This window comes from Molossus molossus, unplaced genomic scaffold, assembly GCF_014108415.1.
Source record: "Molossus molossus isolate mMolMol1 unplaced genomic scaffold, mMolMol1.p scaffold_m16_p_7, whole genome shotgun sequence".
NCBI lineage: Eukaryota > Metazoa > Chordata > Mammalia > Chiroptera > Molossidae > Molossus > Molossus molossus.
This window is the reverse complement of record NW_023425401.1, coordinates 47,686,735-47,705,377: the sequence shown is the minus strand read 5'-3', so window position 1 is coordinate 47,705,377 and position 18,643 is coordinate 47,686,735.

Genomic DNA, 18,643 nt, shown 5'->3' with positions numbered 1-18,643 from the left:
GCTCAGATATGAAGTGAAAAGGAACATGAAATGCTGATCAGGCCCTGTCACATTGGCCCTGCAGGTGAGGCTAAGGGACAGGTATGACAGGGATGGCAATGCTGTGATAAATGATGTCCAAGGAGAGGATTGTTTGAAGAAGTGGAAGATGATAATGTGAAATGCTACAGAAAAAATTGAGGCTAAAAATGCCTGACCAAAGGTTACTGGTTTTCACTGTCACTGTCCTGTGAGAGTAAAATAAATCATGAAAATTTTAATTCAAGGGGCAAAAGAGTTATAAACCACCAATAAAGAATATAAATCATTCTTTTTTTATTCTCACCTGAGGACATTTTCTTTTTTTTTGCATTTACCTTCAGATAGAGGGGGAAGGGGAAAGGGAGGAAGACAGAGAGAGAAACATCTATGTGAGAGAGACACATCGATTGGTTGCCACTTACACAACCCCAACCGGGGCCTGGGACAAATTGCAACCGAGGTACGTGCCCTTAGCGAGAACCGAACCCGGGACTCTGATCAGTGGGCTGACACTCTAACCACTGAGCAAAACCGGCCAGAGCTATAAATCATTCTTGCAAGAAGTTTTGAGAAGAAAAAGGAAAAAGGCAGAACTTTGCAATTTCTCGTTTCTTAATATTTTGTTGATGAACTTTGTCATTAAGGAGGACTTGTATACTTTTAAAAATAATATGAATTACCTCTCAGCCCTAACAGTTTCATTGATGACAAAAAACAACGTGTGCTTTGATAGTTACATCATTCTCCAGCACCAAGTACTCTATAAAACGTATGATGGTACTTTCCTACAGGATAAAAGGAAAAAGTTGGCAACAGATGATAGGAGTTAAATGTGACCAATTTTCAAATTTACAAATGCTAAATGTTTGGAACTTTCTTTTTAAACAACAAATTTAATAAAAATTAATAACAAATAACAAAATAAATTATTAAGGATCCATTATAATAAAGGAATAATATATAGATTACAAGAATAAGAATAAAAATTCATAATCCAGAGAACACTTTTAACATTTGAGGTATAGCCTGTCAATTATGGAGAATAAGTATATGCAAGTTTTTAAATATTACATGTCTCTTAAACTAGTAATGTCATCTTGTGCAAATTACATAATTTCCTGAAGCTTCAGTTTGTTTATTTGTAAAATGCATAGAGTGTTGTGATAATTAAATTAATCATGCACATAAATTTCTTATACCAAAACTTGGCACATCCTACTTAATGGAAGTTAGTTATTTTGTTTATGGACATACATGTTTTGGTGTACATGCATAGGTCACAGCAAAATAAAAAATGATCCTATGATAGAGATAGTCCATTAAAATACAAATGTATTTTTATTTTTACATTCATGAAGACAAAGGGTTGGTGACCTTTTCTATAAAGCCATAAAATAAATATTTGTTTTTTTAAGTTGTGTTTTGTCTCTATAGCAACTACTCCACTCTGCCATGTAAGCATGAAGGCAGCCATTAGCAACACTTATACATTCACAATCCTGTTTCCAATAACATGTTATTTAAAAAGCCAGTAGTGGCGCAGATTTGGTCCACAGGCTTTAGTTTGCTGATCTCTGACCTGGAACATCATTTTATGGCTATGTAATATAATATTTGAAACTTATTTAGTCAACATCTAATTCTTGGATACCTAGATTTATTTTTTCTCAAACTTTGCTTTCACAAGCAACAATGCCCATTATAGAGTATTTCTTTAGGTTAAGTAGACTAATTTTAGGTTAATTATTGCATACATACGAAAGCTTTTATTATGTATGTCTTGCCATCCAGAAAATCTGTATCAAATAACACTCACATCACAGCATTTGAGAGGATGACATTCTTAACACCATTGCCTAAACTGGACATTTTGGAAGGAGAGGGGATTTTCAGGTATTCTAATTTTGTTTAATTACCATTATTTAGTTGTTTTAAAATCAAAAGGATAAGTATTGATAATTTATTTATTTATTTATTTATTTAGAAAGAAGAGAGATAGAAAGATTGATTGGCTGCCTCCTGCACACCTCCCACTGGGGATCGGGGTGAAACCCCAGCATGTGCCCTGCCCGGAATGGAACCTGGGCTTCTCAGTCCATGGGACGATGCTCACTTCACTGAGCCACACTGACTGGGCAATTATTTTAATTGTAAATAAAAATATGTAACTGCTATTTAAAAAGGCGAAGGGCCCTGGCCAGTTTGGCTCAGCGGTTAGAGCATCGGCCTGCAGTACAGAGAGACCGAGGTTCGGTTCCCGCTAGGGGCATGTACCTCGGTTGCAGTTTGTCCCCGGCCCTGGTTGGTCGTGCGGGTGGCAGCCACTCGATGTGTCCCTTCACATTGATGTCTCTCTCTCTCTCTCTCAATTCCTCTCTCTCCCTTCCGCTCTATCTGAACAAAAAATGGAAAAGTGTCCTCCGGTGAGGATAAAAAAAAAAGGCGAAGGGATTAAGCAAAACAAAAACAAAAACAAACAAAACAAACAAGAACACATAGAAACGGACAACAGTATGGTGATATCCAGAGAGAACAGGGGGTTTGGGGCAGTGGATGTGGACAATGGGGGGATAAATGGACATAGAAAGAGACTTGACTTTGGGTGGTGAACACCCAACGCAGCGTGCAGATGACGCATTATTTTGTTGTATACTTGAAAACTGTTTTTATTAACCAATGTCACCCTAATAAATTTAATTTAAAAATAACAAATTTATGTTTATTTCTAGAAAAAATAATTACTAATTATTATTTAAATCTTTTTTATAAATTTAAAATATAAGAAAATTTTAAAATGACTTGAAATCCTGCTTTTCTGTAATAACTCTGGAATGTTTTCTCTACGAAAGTATGTCTTTTTGTTGGTCATATTTATAAATTTGACACCTAGAACAGTGCCTAAAACAAAATACCTAATGATATCTGCCAAAAGAATAAATAGCATTAATTTTAGTGAACATTCTTTTGTAGATCTCTCAGTACATACATATATACACATAATATAACATACTTTTAACAATATTTGTTTGTATGACTTTTTGTTTCCCAAAACATTGTTAATATTTTTCATTGCACCTAGCACCTACAGAACCCTACCATCCATGGCCTGGTTAAGTGTATTCATTCTCACATACTGAAAAGTATAAGTGTTAAAACACACACACACACACACACACACACACACACACACACACACTTTCTATTATATAGGATTCTCAGATTTGTTAACTTCATTTTGGTTCTTCTCTACTTATTCCTGCTACATGCTAATGTTGTTTTACATCTCTGGTGATTTAGGTTCACACATATTCACAGCTTTCTGGATCTTTCTTCCTTCTTTCTTCCTGCACCTCTGCAACCTTCCTCATGGATGGATGGCAGTGATATGTTTACTTCTCCCTCTTTAAATACTCCCATGCTGCACAATCCTAGCAGACAACCTTGATATAAACCACTACATCAACAGAACCCCCAAAGCCATAACTACCCTAGCCACAAAGTCACTCCTGCCCTTTGAGGTATCAGCTTATTCTTCGGAGGATCTTTTATTTGTCTCCCCCTAAGTCTTTACTCTACCCATCTTCTCAAGTCTGCCAAAACTAAAGTATATGTGTAAATGAAACCAAAACTACTTTTTGTGCACTGGGACTTATTTTCTCTCTGTGTGTTTCTGTTTATCTTGGTGAAGATTACAGTCTTGCCAGCTATATGACTAAAATAAAGTTTAAATAAGAGGATACTTGCACATTGCTCCAAACCTATTCTGACTCCTGACTTCTCTCTTCTTCTTCTCTCCACTTTATGCCTTTCCACCCCTTGCTTGGAATTTCATAGCCTTAATTTCTTATCATTTATTAGTTTTTTTCCTTACAATTAGTTTTCCCTTGAAATTTGTTTTTCACTTATATTTCAAGAACTTTTATTGTGACTACAAACTTACATTCATTTTATTAGTATTCACTATATATTTTTGAAAAAATATGATATTAGCAAAATATTATAACACTCTTCATGAAACCAGTACCAAAATTTATTGTCTTACAGAATTATATGTCAATTCTTTCTTTTTTTAAAAGTAAATAACAGAGGCAGATTGAGAATCCCTAGATGACCCTCATAGTTCCAGTCCCCATCCTCTATTTTCAGAACAGTTATTATCATTAATTATCTAGACCTTTCTTTTTACTTTATATAAGTGTATTCATAAATAATATTTGGCATTGTGTTTTGTAACTATAATATACTATAAAACAATTTATAACCTATTTTTTTCTTTTGCATTCAACATTATTTGAGCTCAAGTCATGTTGTTAAATATAAATTTTATTTATTCACGTAATTGCTTTAAAGTGTTCCACCACACAAATATACTGTAAGTTATGTATTCATTTTCTTATTGATGGCTTTTGAAATGTTTCCCACTTTTTACTATTATGTGTAACACGTTTGCAGTAAGAATTCTTCATATACAAATATGCCAGAATTTCTCTTGGATATAAACCAAACGGTGAGACTGCCGGGTCATGGAGTTTGCACATTTTCAGCATCTGTAAGCAATGATACACTGATGCGTGCAGTGCCAACATGTGCAGGACAGAAACATCCTGTTATCCAGTCCTTGTCTTATCTGACTTAATTTTTGAAACTCTAATGAGTGTGAAATGTTTTGTTGAGAATTTTTCATGCTAATTATCGTTCAGATTTTTATCTTCTCTGAACTATCTATTCATCACGTATAATGAATTTGGAATTTCTAAATTATTTCCTAGTAATATATATTAAATCCACTGAACTATAGTAATCTTGAAACCATACATGCTGTCTTAAAATGCTATACCAAAATAGCACAGACTGGGTATCTTGTCAGCACCAGAAATAAATTTGTCACAGTTCTGGAAGCTGGGAAGTTCAAGATCAAGTTGCTGGTGTGATCACATTCTGGTGAGGGTCCTCTTCCAGGTTAATAGATGGCAACTTGTCACTGTTTTCTTCCACATAGGGAAGAGGCTAATAAGATCTGTGGAGTCTCTTTTACAAAAATATTAATCTTATTCATGAGGGCTCTACCCTTATGACTTAAGCATCTTTCAAAGGCCCCATCTCCTAATACCATGAAATTGGGCATTAGGACTTCAACATATGATCTTGAGGAGCACACAGATAGTCAGACCCTAGTACATACTTTTGTAGTATTATATATTGAACAATTGGAAAACATTGATACACTCAGTTACAAAACATCTCATTATATAATATAAAACAATATTCACACTATTAAGTTGCAACAATCACATCAGAAAATATTTTAATTGTTGAAAAGTTCTAGAGCATAAAGTGAAAAAAACATATTTTCTAGAATTCTGATTTTCACTTGCAAGTTTAAATGTTACACTTGGCAAAAATGTCAGTTGTTTTCCTTGAAAGGACAGGTGTACTTGATTCATTTTTTAATGTTACAGAAATGTCTGTCAAATACCTAATGAAGTCTATCAGTCATTTTTTCAAGTAAAAATATGTGTCCAATGAAAAAATGGCTAGTTTAGATGGCAACTCAATCACAACAGTGCTTTTCCTCAATACAGACATTGCATTTTACTATATAGCGAAAAGGGCTCTATGTGTACTTCTTATTCTGTCACACAGAATGTTTAAAAGACTTGTGTTCTCCAGTACGGAGATTTAATAATTTGATATTTTTACTACTTTGTCAAGAATTTTCTTAAGTGAAAATATTCCTTTACTATGACTACACGGCACTCATGAATTCAGTAGTAAATTAATTTGATGCTACTGTAGTTTTTACCTACCATGGCTTGCATATCATGAATGTAGATAGCAAAACAGAGAAAAAGGGCAAATAACATGTTAGCATTATTATGAAATAGCTTTAACCTAATAGATCTCTTGGTTGTATATATGGAACTCCATGGGTCTGTGAGAATTACTGTAGTTGTCTGAGCAACTCTTTTATTAATACCCCTATTAATATACCAAAGCATTGATTTTCCAGGGTACACATTTTGAGAAAATTGTGAGATCCTAAAGAAAAATTTTCAGTTGTAAATTAAACTCCCTGATCCTTTCATGACTTTTCTTCTTTAAAAAAAAAGAATAAAAAAGTGTTAATAACTTGAATCCCTTGTTCTTAAGGTCTATTTATTTAAATTTTCTTTTTACTTCTCCCTAAGTACTAAGGGAGATTTAGCAACATAAACAAATCCTTACTCAAGGATCTTTAATTTAGGATTCTACCAACTTATTTGTTTGAATGTATATCTACCTTATATATTTAGGGAAACGTGTTTCTTTATTTTCCAAAATTTACAAAAGAAAAATATTTAAAATCTAAACAAGCAAAGTCTTTTTACAGGCTATATTTTAGCAAAAGTCATTTCTTAAAACTAATCTTAACAGTTTCAATGTTTACATTCACAGTGTACAGAAACATTAAAATAGCCCTTCTAGCATTACTTGGAAGCTCTACCTTCCTTAACTAATATACTAAGAAACTCAACTCTATGAAGGTATAGAAAATATAAATTTAACTAAAATTTATAGGAAAAAAGGTATGCAATGGTTTTCTGATGTTGTATTGTCTTCTTAATCCAATTATATGGGCTAAGTATGGTTTTCTCTTCCACAAGCATCTGTGTCATTATCTTTTAAATTCTATTCAAGGTTCCTCAATAAAATGTTAACTGAAGTCTGTCTGTGGCTTCAATATCTAGTCAAGGATAAATTAATGTCACAGAATTTATATAAATCCTTTTCTACACTGGGGAATTTACCAAGAGAAGTTTTAGTAGAGCAACACAAGCAAAAGCTAATTGGGGAGATATATAAAGAAATGGGAGGAGAGGAGGTAGAGTCAATAATTACACTCAATTTTTGAAGAATTTTTCATTCAGGAGGAACAAAGGGAATGTGAAGTCAAGGAAGTTTCTTTGCTGTTGATGTTATTGTTTGTTTTTGCTTTTTAAGATGAAAATGTGGTAACAAATTAATGGATATAATTATGTAGAGGGGGTACAGGAAAAGGACTGAGTGGCTATGTGAAACAATGTCCTTAAGTAGATGAGGCAGAGTGGGTTCCAGTGGGCAAGGGGTGGGTTTAATATTCATATAGAAGTTTATCTTTGATGAAACAAAATTTTGTAGAAGAGGAGAGGGAGTTTGAAATTAATGGATGAGAAATCAGGACAAATTTTAAAAATTAATAAAAAAATTTGATGTTACTTTTGAAAGATTAACTCATGATGTAGATTTTTGGTAATCACATGTCCCAGAAGGTAACAACCATGCAAGTGGTTGAGAGAGCAGAAGAAAATGCCCATAAAATGGGAAAATAAAGAAAATGAAAGACCTGATGCTGAATGGGCTAGCCACATGGATGTGGATTCTGCCAGGAATGATGCTGCCTACAGGGAGAGAACAAGTTTATAAGACAAAACTCATTAATGAGTGAAGTAACAATGAGCATTGGTGGGTGACACAAATTGAAAAGATCGAGAGGTTAAGAGAGTGAGTTAACATATAAACCTCAGCCTGGTGGGTATGCTTCAAGATGGAGGGAATGAAATATTATGGAGAAATCCTTCTGGCTCTGAGGTCGAGGGTTGATTATTGAAAAACACAATCCAGAGCACTGCAGTGTAAAACAGCTCTGGTGGGCAGATTGTGGCACCTCTGTACTGCTGTCAGAGATCTGAAATAGCAGGAGCATGTGCTCACAGATGGAGCAGAGTCCACAGTACCTTCCAATGCATGCTTTTAATAATTAACATGCATGGTAATGAAAATCAAGTTTTGTGATAGACTAGACAGACACATGTGGATGGACAAAATTGTAGAATTTTTTGGGTGAGTGGAAATCTCAAAAGAGAGACAATTCCTTCCTCTTACTAGCACCAACAAGATCTTTGGTTATTAATCTAAATAAATGAGTGCATGTCTACTTTGATTTGTACAACTTGTTAAAACTCTTATGTATAGAAATGTACATATATATAACCTAAAATAACCTCGAGGATCAATAATTCTTGGTGACTACATGTCTTTGTCAGACAGAAGCATATTAATGTTGGGCCAAGCAAAACGGTCAAATATTCACCTCATTACCCGTCATTTCATTTATCAACATGGCATCCATTATTTTCACTTTTATCAGTTTATCTTAAAGAAATATCCCAATTGATGCTTTTGATTTTATTTCCTTAAGGCTTAGGGATTACTTATTTAGACTTAAGTTATTTGTTACTAAGAATATTTGTCACTTGTACTTTATTATTCATGTTCTCTTGGTACATCTTGAGGAAATACATAATGCATCTTCTATGAACTGCTGTTCTAATTTCCAGAGGATAACTTTTTATGCTATATTTTGACACACATATCCCACATGCTTTATTTTAGAATGTTTCACTATTTCATAATCAGTAATACAGTAGTTCCAAATTGAATATAACCTCAATATTTACCAAGAATGATATAATTAAATTTAAAATATGACTCCTTCCCCTGGTTAGAGAAACAATGTTATTAATCTTGCTGGCTTCTAATGTGAGATTTTAAAATTGATTTCACTATCAAATATGGATAACTGTGAAGTAGATGTAACTTTGTAGCTTTCAAGGAGAACTTTATTTGAGAATAAAAACTTTGCTCAGCATCATCTCATTAGTGACAAGATAACAAATAATCTACCAAAAGGAGTGTTGACAATCCTTAGAGTACTTTATTTCTTTAGAGAGCAGATTTTGCCTCTGATAACATACAGAGGTTAGTTTTTATATTTTCTTTTATTTGAATAATTATTAAATATATTATTATTTAAACTCATCTGTGTGATTTTTCTACATGTCAGGAACAATTCATATTTTTTAGTAAGTCTCCTGTCACTCGCTTGTAGAAGATGCAATAAATTCCTTCCCCCTCCCTCTGTTTTTACAATAAATCCCCTTCTTTTGAGTATCTAAAGATTAAGTACTCTAGAGAGAGTAGATCCGAATACAGAAACTCAGGAAAGCTAGTGCTTGGCTATTCATTTTTCGGAGCTTATTTTCTGACATGTTGCCTTAAACATTTTAGAAGGACAGAGCCAAGTCTCTGGCCCATGACTCAGAACCCAGATGGGGCTTCTGCTCCTCTCTTGTCAGACGTAATTTGTCTCCTGTTTTCCTGCTGTTCTATTTCTTAGAATCATGTGTGACATTATACAGTCTTCCTCCCTGGCTCACCCATTTGGATATAATCTGTTGCCCTGACAGTTGAGATCCTCAAATTCTCCCAGTTCCCCTATACTTTGCCTTCCTTGGCAATAACTCAATTGGAACAATACCGACTTTACTCTTGGCCTCCGTGCTTGGCAAACTTGAGTTTCCTGCTTTCTATAGATGGCTTGAGTTGAAATATAATCTTGGCTTGAGTTGCAGACGTTGTGTTTATAATTATCTGAAGAGTTTGTTCTCAGAAAGGTATGCTACTGGCAAACCATGCAGCGGTCAGTCTCATGCCCCTCTCCAGTTGACACAGTCCTTTCTTCTGGGCCAACCTAATCAGGATGTGATCTGATGCCTGTCAGCTAGAGAGTGTAAAGAACAACTTTACAACATTTTTTTTTTTTTTTTGTGAACTTCATTCAGAACCAATGAACAAAACAGAAATCCTTTTTAAAGCTTTAATATATGTGTGTCAAACCAGTTTATAACAATGTCTATATCTCTTCTTCTTTCCTCCACATTCACCCATTCAAGTCTGCAGTCCATGCCATTTCAATAAAATTGTTCTCCACGAGGCTACCAATAATGGCTTCTCAAAATATACAGACGATAGTTTGTGTTTGACTTATTAGAGGTTTTACCAACACTGGCCATTTTCTCTGCTGAGGTATGAACGTTTGTGTTCCCCCAAAATTTATGTTAAAATTTCAGTGCCCGACATGCCCTCTTGTTTAAAAACATTTTTTTCCTTTTTAAGAAAATATCGGTTTCCTAATTTTCTTCAGATTTCTCTGATATCTCCTTAAAGATACCTTTTTTCTTTCTATTCAGTTATAGGATTCTTAAGAGTTCAACTTGAGCTTCTCGTGTTCAAATTTTATACACACTCTGAACAATGTCATCCGTTCCTGTGTCTTTCAGACACTCTCCTTAGGGAATCCATATATCCCGCAGCCTTCTATACGCATCCCCACTTGAATGTGTACAACTATCTGTGAGTGTACTTCTTTTCCCTCAGCATTTCTAGACGCATTATTGGTCAAATCAGACACCAGGTAGTTATCTTTCTTTTTACTGTCCTGTCAACAAATAAATCACAAGTCTGACAAATTTTATTTTCTTATGGCCTGAAATCTGTTTCTGTCCTTTTCCTTGACTTCTGTTCACTGCCAAACCCAGGCTTCCATTACATTTTGCCTGAGTTACTCCAAAATTGGTAACTTCTTCTACTTTTAATCAGTTCTGTAACCAAGTTGATCTTTCAAAATGAAAGTTGTAAAAACTCTTTTAGTTTTCTGATAATGTCAGGATACATTTCTTAATCAGGGACATGAAGTCTCTTCCTGCCCATGTTTTGAGTTTCAACTTAACTCTCTCTGCCCTCCTCCAAATTCTCGCTTTCTTGAATATGTGCATGGTCCCATGTAAACTTTCCAACATGATGTACTCTGTGACTGACACTCCTCTCCTTACCACCAGATATCTTAGACACACACACACACAATCACACACACACACACACACACACACACACACACACACGGGGGCTCTTTTCCTCCCTCGCACTGTGCTAGCTAACTTCTACTGATCTTCATGTCTCAACTTGGACGTGACTGCCCTTGAGAAAACATTCCTGGATTCATTAGAGACCCCTTCTATGTACTAACAAAACAGTCTGCAGTGCCTTTATTCATACAACTTAGTTAAATAGTTGTGCTTGTTTTAAATGGTTGTTTTCCAACCAGATTGTCAGCTCGGTGAGAAAAGGTTCTATGTCTCTTTTTTTTTCACTCTCATGTTTCTGGTTTCTAGCTCAGTCACAGACACTTTGAACACTTAACAAAGCTATTTTCTAAAAAAATCAATGGAAGAATTATATACCTACCCAATGACTAAAATCTATATAAAAGCCTACAAAAATCTTCACTTCCTACTGAGAAAATAAAACAAAACAAAACCAAAGTCTTTAAATTACAATATCCTGCCACATCCTTTGCTCATTCCCAGAGCAGCCTCCTTGCCTTTCTTAAATACTCCGGGCATTGTTTTTATGGCAATCCATTGGTGTTCCTTCTGACAGAAATGATGTTCCCATTGGTGTCTACATACCTTTCTCCCTAACAACTTAAGATCTCTGTATCTCAGCTTTTCAGTGAGGTATTTCCACCATGCCCCAATATTTAAAATTGCAATTTGTGCCCTGGTGGCCCACACACTGGAGGGTCACATGTTGACTTCCCAGTCAAGGGCACATAACTGGGTTGCAGGTTTGATCCCCGGTCAGGGAGTATGTGGAATACAACTAATCAATGTGTCACTCTCACATAGATATTTCTCTCTCTCTCTCTCTCTCTCTCTCTCTCTCTCTCTCTCTCCTCCTTTCTACTCTCTCTAAAAAATCCATGAAAAAAATATCCTTGGATGAGGATTAACAACAACAAAAATGCTATTTGTCCTAACCAAAACCCCACACAAATATATACAATATACTTGATTAATTTTTCTTGCTAACAATTATACACTTATAATTCTTATATTTGTCTTGTGTACCATGTTTATTTTATACATTCCCCCACCTCTTTTAAAATACGAGCTCCATGTGTGGAGTGGATTTTGTCTCTTTTTGTTTCCTGCTATATCCTCAGTGCACTGCTGTATGCCTACAAACAAGACAAAACAGAAGATATAGAGAACAAACTGATTGTTGCCAGAGCAAATGGGGAAGGGGGATGGGAAGATGGGTGAAAAAGATGAAGGGGAATAAAAGGTAGTGACTTCCAGTTATCAAACGAATAAATCATGGGCATGTAATGTACAGCACGAGGAATATAGTCAATAACTTGTACAGTGATAGATGGTTACCAGATTTATCAGGGGATCACTTCCAAAATGTGAAACTGTTGAATAAGTAACTATGCTGTACACCTGAAACTCATATAATATTGTAGGCCCACTACACTTTAATAAAAAAAAAGTATATCCTTGGTGTCTGAAGTATGCTTGCCCTTGTTGAATAAATAAGTTAATAATAAACAAATATGTTGTTAAAATAAGTAACAAGTGGATAAAACTTTTGAATAAATAATTACAGGATAGTTTTAGTCTGTATGTAAATATATTCTTTAATAATTTTAATACCATTTTAAATATAGTTTGTGCTATTTGACTATTTCAAGAGACATCATCACAGGGTATGTGTTAGTTTCTAGAACTTACTGTTTTACTTCCATTGGACAATTTTTATGTCTATTTTCTATTACCCATAGATCACACTAAGATGCAAGAAATAATTTTATTCATTGTTTACTTAACATTGTGTTAAATGTATTCTTAGTGAGTATCACTATCTGAAATTGATTCATATTATTGCTGCTCTTATTTTTTTAAATCTGGCTGCTTAATATGTATTTCCCTCTAATTAAAAGACATTTTATCGCCAGCTGGTATGGCTCAGGGGTTGAGCATCAACCTATGCACCAGAAGGCCCTCAGTTTGATTCCTGGTCAGGGCACATACCTGGGTTGTGGGCTTGATCCCCAGTAGGGAGCATGTGGGAGGCAATCAATCGAAGTTTCCCTCATCACTGATATTTCTATATCTCCCTCTCCCTTCTTCTCTCTGAAATCAATAAAAACAAATAAAAAAAGACATTTTATTAAAATATCTTTCATAGAAACAAAATAAATAATTTATGAAGATATCGTATTATAATTTTGCCACTTATCTGAATCTCATGAAATTATTTCTAGTAAAATTGACTATTTATAAATTTGGCTCCTTTTAATATGATTTGACATGCTCAGAATATGTCTGTTAATTTTGTTAAAAGAATAGAGGCTGTTCTTTTTTCTTTTCTTCCTTATAATGAACATATGGACTTCATCTTTTGCCTGAGACCTGTTGTATATCCACAGACCATCTTGGTGGGGCCAAAGGAACCCAGTATATTTCACTAGTACAAATCTTGCTCTTTACTCTGTTCCACAAAAGTCAAATAAACACAGTAATATGGTTTGTAGATCTTAATGAAACATGATTTGAGTAATAGCTCGTTTGAATTCATTTTTACAGCAAATGACACACAGAATTGACAGCAAAGGATATCCATATTCCAACTAGCATATATTGTCCTTGGGAAAAATAAATAATAATGTAGTATTATAAAGACTATGAATGCTCCAGAGCATCTGATCTGGTGTAATCTGTTTTTAACATGCACTTGCAGATTGCGACTCTGGGTTCCTTTGCCCGCTGCAGTGCCACTCTCCTGCCACATCTGCTTAGCTGATGTGGCCATCAGCATTCCACTGAAGTCAGTGCAACCTCAGGATGGAATTTTCCGGGTGCAGCACAGCAGGTGAGGTGCACTTGACAGCTACCGTACATTCATCAGGAGATGAATGGTTAATGATTGGACTCCCAAATGGCTTTAGATATGTGTTTTAAATAAATCTTATTCTTACATTTAGTTCTGACACCTCATAGGTTTAAAGCTGTTCAATTAACATGCATCAGAAGAGTCCTGAATCTCCATAGGACCATAGGAAGGATGCTACTTAAGTCTGATATAGCCTACTTCTTGCTTAGTTTTGAAACATATAGCATATGCAAATGTTAATTCATTAAAATAAGAAGACTCTTTATGAGTATATTGTGTTGTATGAATTTAGTTTTCTTTTCTCTGACTTCTCTCAACCTAGGGCAGAAATAAATAAATGAATTCCTATTCCACCTACTCTTGCTTTACTTTGATGAGTTCTTGAAAATGTTTGAGTATATTCCTGTAGAAATGTATGAATTTCTAAGATTTATTGTTTTTCTATAATATCATAATATGTATACTTTGGCCAAAAAATTAAGGGAAATTATATACTTTAATTAAACTTTAGTTACTGCATTGAAAATTGCTGCTATTAATTTTGAAAATTAAAATAATCTTTCCTTATTTGCATGTATTTTTCTTACTGCAATATTCTAATATATTGAAAGAAAGCTGTAACATGAAATATTATCGGAAACTTCAAAATAATAAGAATGAAAAGAAAACTATTGGTATCAAGGATGCTTTCAAATCTAACACATTGATATAATTTTGACATGTCAGTAGTCTAATAAAATTAAGGTGGTCTAAAAGAAACTTATTATTGCCAACTTTGTGACACTTTTAAAATGAGAAGAGTACCCAGTTACAAATTACTGTAAATGTAATTTACATTTGATTCGTCATGGCACACTATATTTTGATATCTAAATAGTCTAAGATCCTTCATAGTGGTAATTTCAGAATTAAATTTTAGAATTTATTTGCCAAATTTGACAAATGGACCATAGTTTATTTGGTATTGCTTTATGTGACTTTTATCTTTCTTCTTTTCCTTCTTCTTCTTCCTCTTCTTCATAGTATCATTATTATTATTATTGTTGGTCATTTAATTAAGAATTGTGTGGTACAGTTTCATGTTTTTTCTTAGTGCTTGTTGAATTTCTTGGGACTATGGAGTAATATTCATCAAATTTGGAAAAATTGGGGACAAAATTTCTTTTCTTACCCTACCCCATTTTTTGGATCCCAATTTAACACTGTGAAATGCTTAATCTTGCTCCATAGTCTCTTTTTCTCTGTGCTTTTTATTTTCAGTCATTTATTTCTCTTATTTTGAATTGTATTTGATTTGAATAAACCAAATTGTTTTCCTATAGGGTCTAATCTGATACTAATCTTATCCAGTGAATTTTTTATTTCAGATACTTATATTTCATGTCAAAAATTCCACTTGGTTGTTTCATTTGTACTCTCTTTATGTTCATATTTTTCTTTAAATCTCGGAGTATGTTTAGAACTGGTTTTAAAGTACTTGTTGATAAATTCCCCCATTCCTATAATTTTTTAGAATGTTTACAATAATGGTTATTACTCCTGGTTATAAGCCTCATTTTCCCTATTTTTCACGAGCATAATTTTTCCATTAGATACTTGTGTATGTTAAGTTCTGACATTTGTTTTTTCTTCAAAGGGTGATAGACAATGATTTGGTAGGCAGTTAAGTTACTTGTTGCTTGGGGTAAACTTTTCCAAACTTTTTAACCCTTTTTTAACATGTATTTGTTTATTTACATTTTTCAGACAAGTCTAGAGCGACATTTCCTCTGGTGCTAACTTACCCCTATCTGTCCCACTAGGTAATTTGAGTCCACACTCTGATGATTGGGTCTTGAGAATTCCTAGTTTTGTGTGATCTTTGAGGGCTCTTTAGTTTATAATTCCAGGTACCTCTCATTAAGTGGCCCCAGGCCTGGCTCTAGAAGCAACCAGCCTTGGTTCACAACTTGGCTTTGCCTGGACACCTCCAAGCCCAGCATAAGTAGCAGCCATCTGCAGATCACTTTGTAGCTTATGCTTGGTGGCCCTGGGTAGAACATTGGCAGTGGCTGACCTTGTCCCAGAGTCAGCACCCCCAGTGGACAGCTTCATATCACAGCAAAGCACCACCACCCAACCACCTCCATATGCAACACACTCAAAGAGTGAGCTCAGTGGGTACCAGAGCCCTGCTAAAGTAAGTATTCCTCTGTGTGGTGGGCCCCTACACAGCTGATACACCAAGGTAGTCAGAGTCCAGTGGTCAGTAGGCACAGCCAGTCCTCATGGCTGATCAGCCTGAATAAATCCCTCCCACTGATGTGCCAAAAGCAATCAAGACTCAATTATAATAGAAGGTTGTACAGTCCACATGAGGGGTGCACCTAGAGGACACAGCTTGAGTGATCAGGAGGCTGTGCCACTGGACCCTACAAGACACCTACTATAATAGGCCACCCTAGGAAGCCTAGGAGACTCTACCTAATACATAGAAACAAACACAGAAAAGAGGCCAAAATGAGGAGACAAAGAAACATGTCCCAAATAAAAGAACAGAAAAAAACTTCAGGAAAAGAACTAAATGAAACAGAAATAAGCAATCTAACAGATGCAGAGTTCAAAACACTGGTTATAAGGATGCTCAATGAATTTAGTGAGGACATCAAGAGCATTAAAAAGGGCCAGTCAGAAATGAAGGACGCACAATCAGAAAGGAAGAATGCACTAACTGAAATAAAGAATAATTGACAGAGATTCAATAGTAGAGTATGTGAAGCCAAGAAACAAACCATTGATTTAGAATATAAGGAAGCAAATAACACCCAATCAGAACAAGAAAAAGAAAAAAGAATCCAAATAAATGAGAATAGTGTCAGGAGCCTCTGGGACAACTTCAAGAATACCAACATTCGCATCATGGGAATGCCAGGAGGAGAAGAGAGAGAGCAAGAAATTGAAAACCTATTTGAAAAAGTAATAACAGAAAACTTCCCTAACTTGGTGAAGGAAACAAACATACAAGTCCAAGAAGCACAGAAAGTTCCAAACAAGATGAACCCCAAGAGGCACACACCAACATCATCATCAAAATGCAAAAGGTTCAAGACAAAGAGTAAATCTTCAAAGCAGCCAGACAAAAGCAGTTAGTTACCTACAAGGGAGCTTCCATACAACTGTCAGCTGATTTCTCAAAATAAACTTTGCAGGCCAGAAGGGAGTGACGTGAAATATTCAAAGTAATAAAAAGCAAGGACCTACAACAAAGATTATTCTATCCTGCAAAGCTATCTTTTAGAATTGATGGACATATAAAGAGTTTCCCAGACAAGAAAAAGCTAAAGGAGTTCATCACCACCAAACCAGCATTATATGAAATGTTAAAGGGTCTTCTTGAAGGAAAAGAAGATAAAAAATGTAAACAATAAAATGACAATAAATACATATCTATCAACAATTGAATCTACAAACAAAATGAACAAGCAGAACAAAAACATATCTATGTTTGCTGTATATCTATATACAGCAAACTTTTTCATAGTTGCCAGATGGAAGGGGGGTTGGGGGGATGAGTGAAAAAGGTGAAGGGATTAAAAAGTACAAATTGGTTGTTATACTGAGAAACCTCAAAGGAAAGGGAGGCAGGAAGATATAAACCAAAAAAATTTATATACATATATGTATAACCAATGGGCATAGTGTGGGAAAGGCAGGAGGGGGGTAGGAGCAGGGAGGAGGAGGATCAATAGGGGAGAAAGTGGGCACTGTTGTAATACTTTTAACAATAAAGTTAAGTTTAAAAATGAATAAATTAATTAATTTAAAAAAAAAGAAAGTTGTCAGTTACTCTGCTCTGTTTTTTTCTTCCTCCTGTGGCAAATACATTGAATATAAAACAAGAAATATGTATGAATTGCTGAGTTTTTATAGCATCTCATAAACTGAGAGATAATCTTGATATTGATGTGCATCAAGACTGAGCCTGAAAGAATGTAGCTGAAAATAATTAATACTATCATGTAATGCAATTGCTTCTGGCACTCAGTGACTCAGCATTTATCTATAGAATGTGTAAATGAATGAATGGCTATATTCATTTGCAGGTGTTGAACTACTGCTTCTTAGTTACAAACCATAATTTTCTCTGATTTAAAAGTCACCTAGTGTTCTTTGTTTTGTTTTTAATATCACATTCTGTTTCTCAGGTCTAGCTATACAATGAACTGGAGCTACAAATTCTTGGTTTATAACCTAGAAGTTACAAGTTTAGATAAAATATGTTAAATATAAATTGTGTTGCCCAACTCATCCCTCTTTAAAATTTTTATTTTTCTGAGTTCTGATGAACATTTTTTTCCACTTTGAAACCTCAGAAAGCCGTTCACAAAATTACAGTAAGACACATAAATAAATAGAGGCACTCACATTTTCCACCCATAAAGACTAAAGGCACCCCCACTGGTGTTGCTCAGTGGTTGAGCATGGACCCATGCACCAAGATGTCATTGGTTCGATTCCCGGTCAAGGCACATGCCCAGGTTGTGGGCCAAATCTCCAGTGGGGGGCATGCAGGAGGCAGCCAATCGGTGTTCTCTCTCATTGATGTTTCTCCCTTTCTCTCCTTCTCCCTTCCTCTCTCTCTAAAATCAATAAAGAAAAAAAAAAAAAGAGTAAAGGCAAGTTGGTGTTCATTATACTCCTTTATTTATCCTGAACATCCCAAGAATTTCCCAGTTACAAGTTTTAGATTTTAAAATGATAAGCATGCTCAGAAACATATAATTAACTTCTGATATTTCTGGTTTTAGTCTTCCTTGATTATTTTACACATACCAATTTTTTGTCCAAAAATATTATTTTGCCTTGGTTTAATCAGGAATAAAAAAATAATGACATTTACAGAGTAAGTTTAATATGAGCTTATTCTCTGTTGACTTGCCAATGGGTAAATAACCTTATTTATTACCTGCTCATCAATAAAGACAATTATAAAGCAGATTATTTTCAAAATAGTATTAAGAGAATTATGGCCTCAGTCTATGGTACT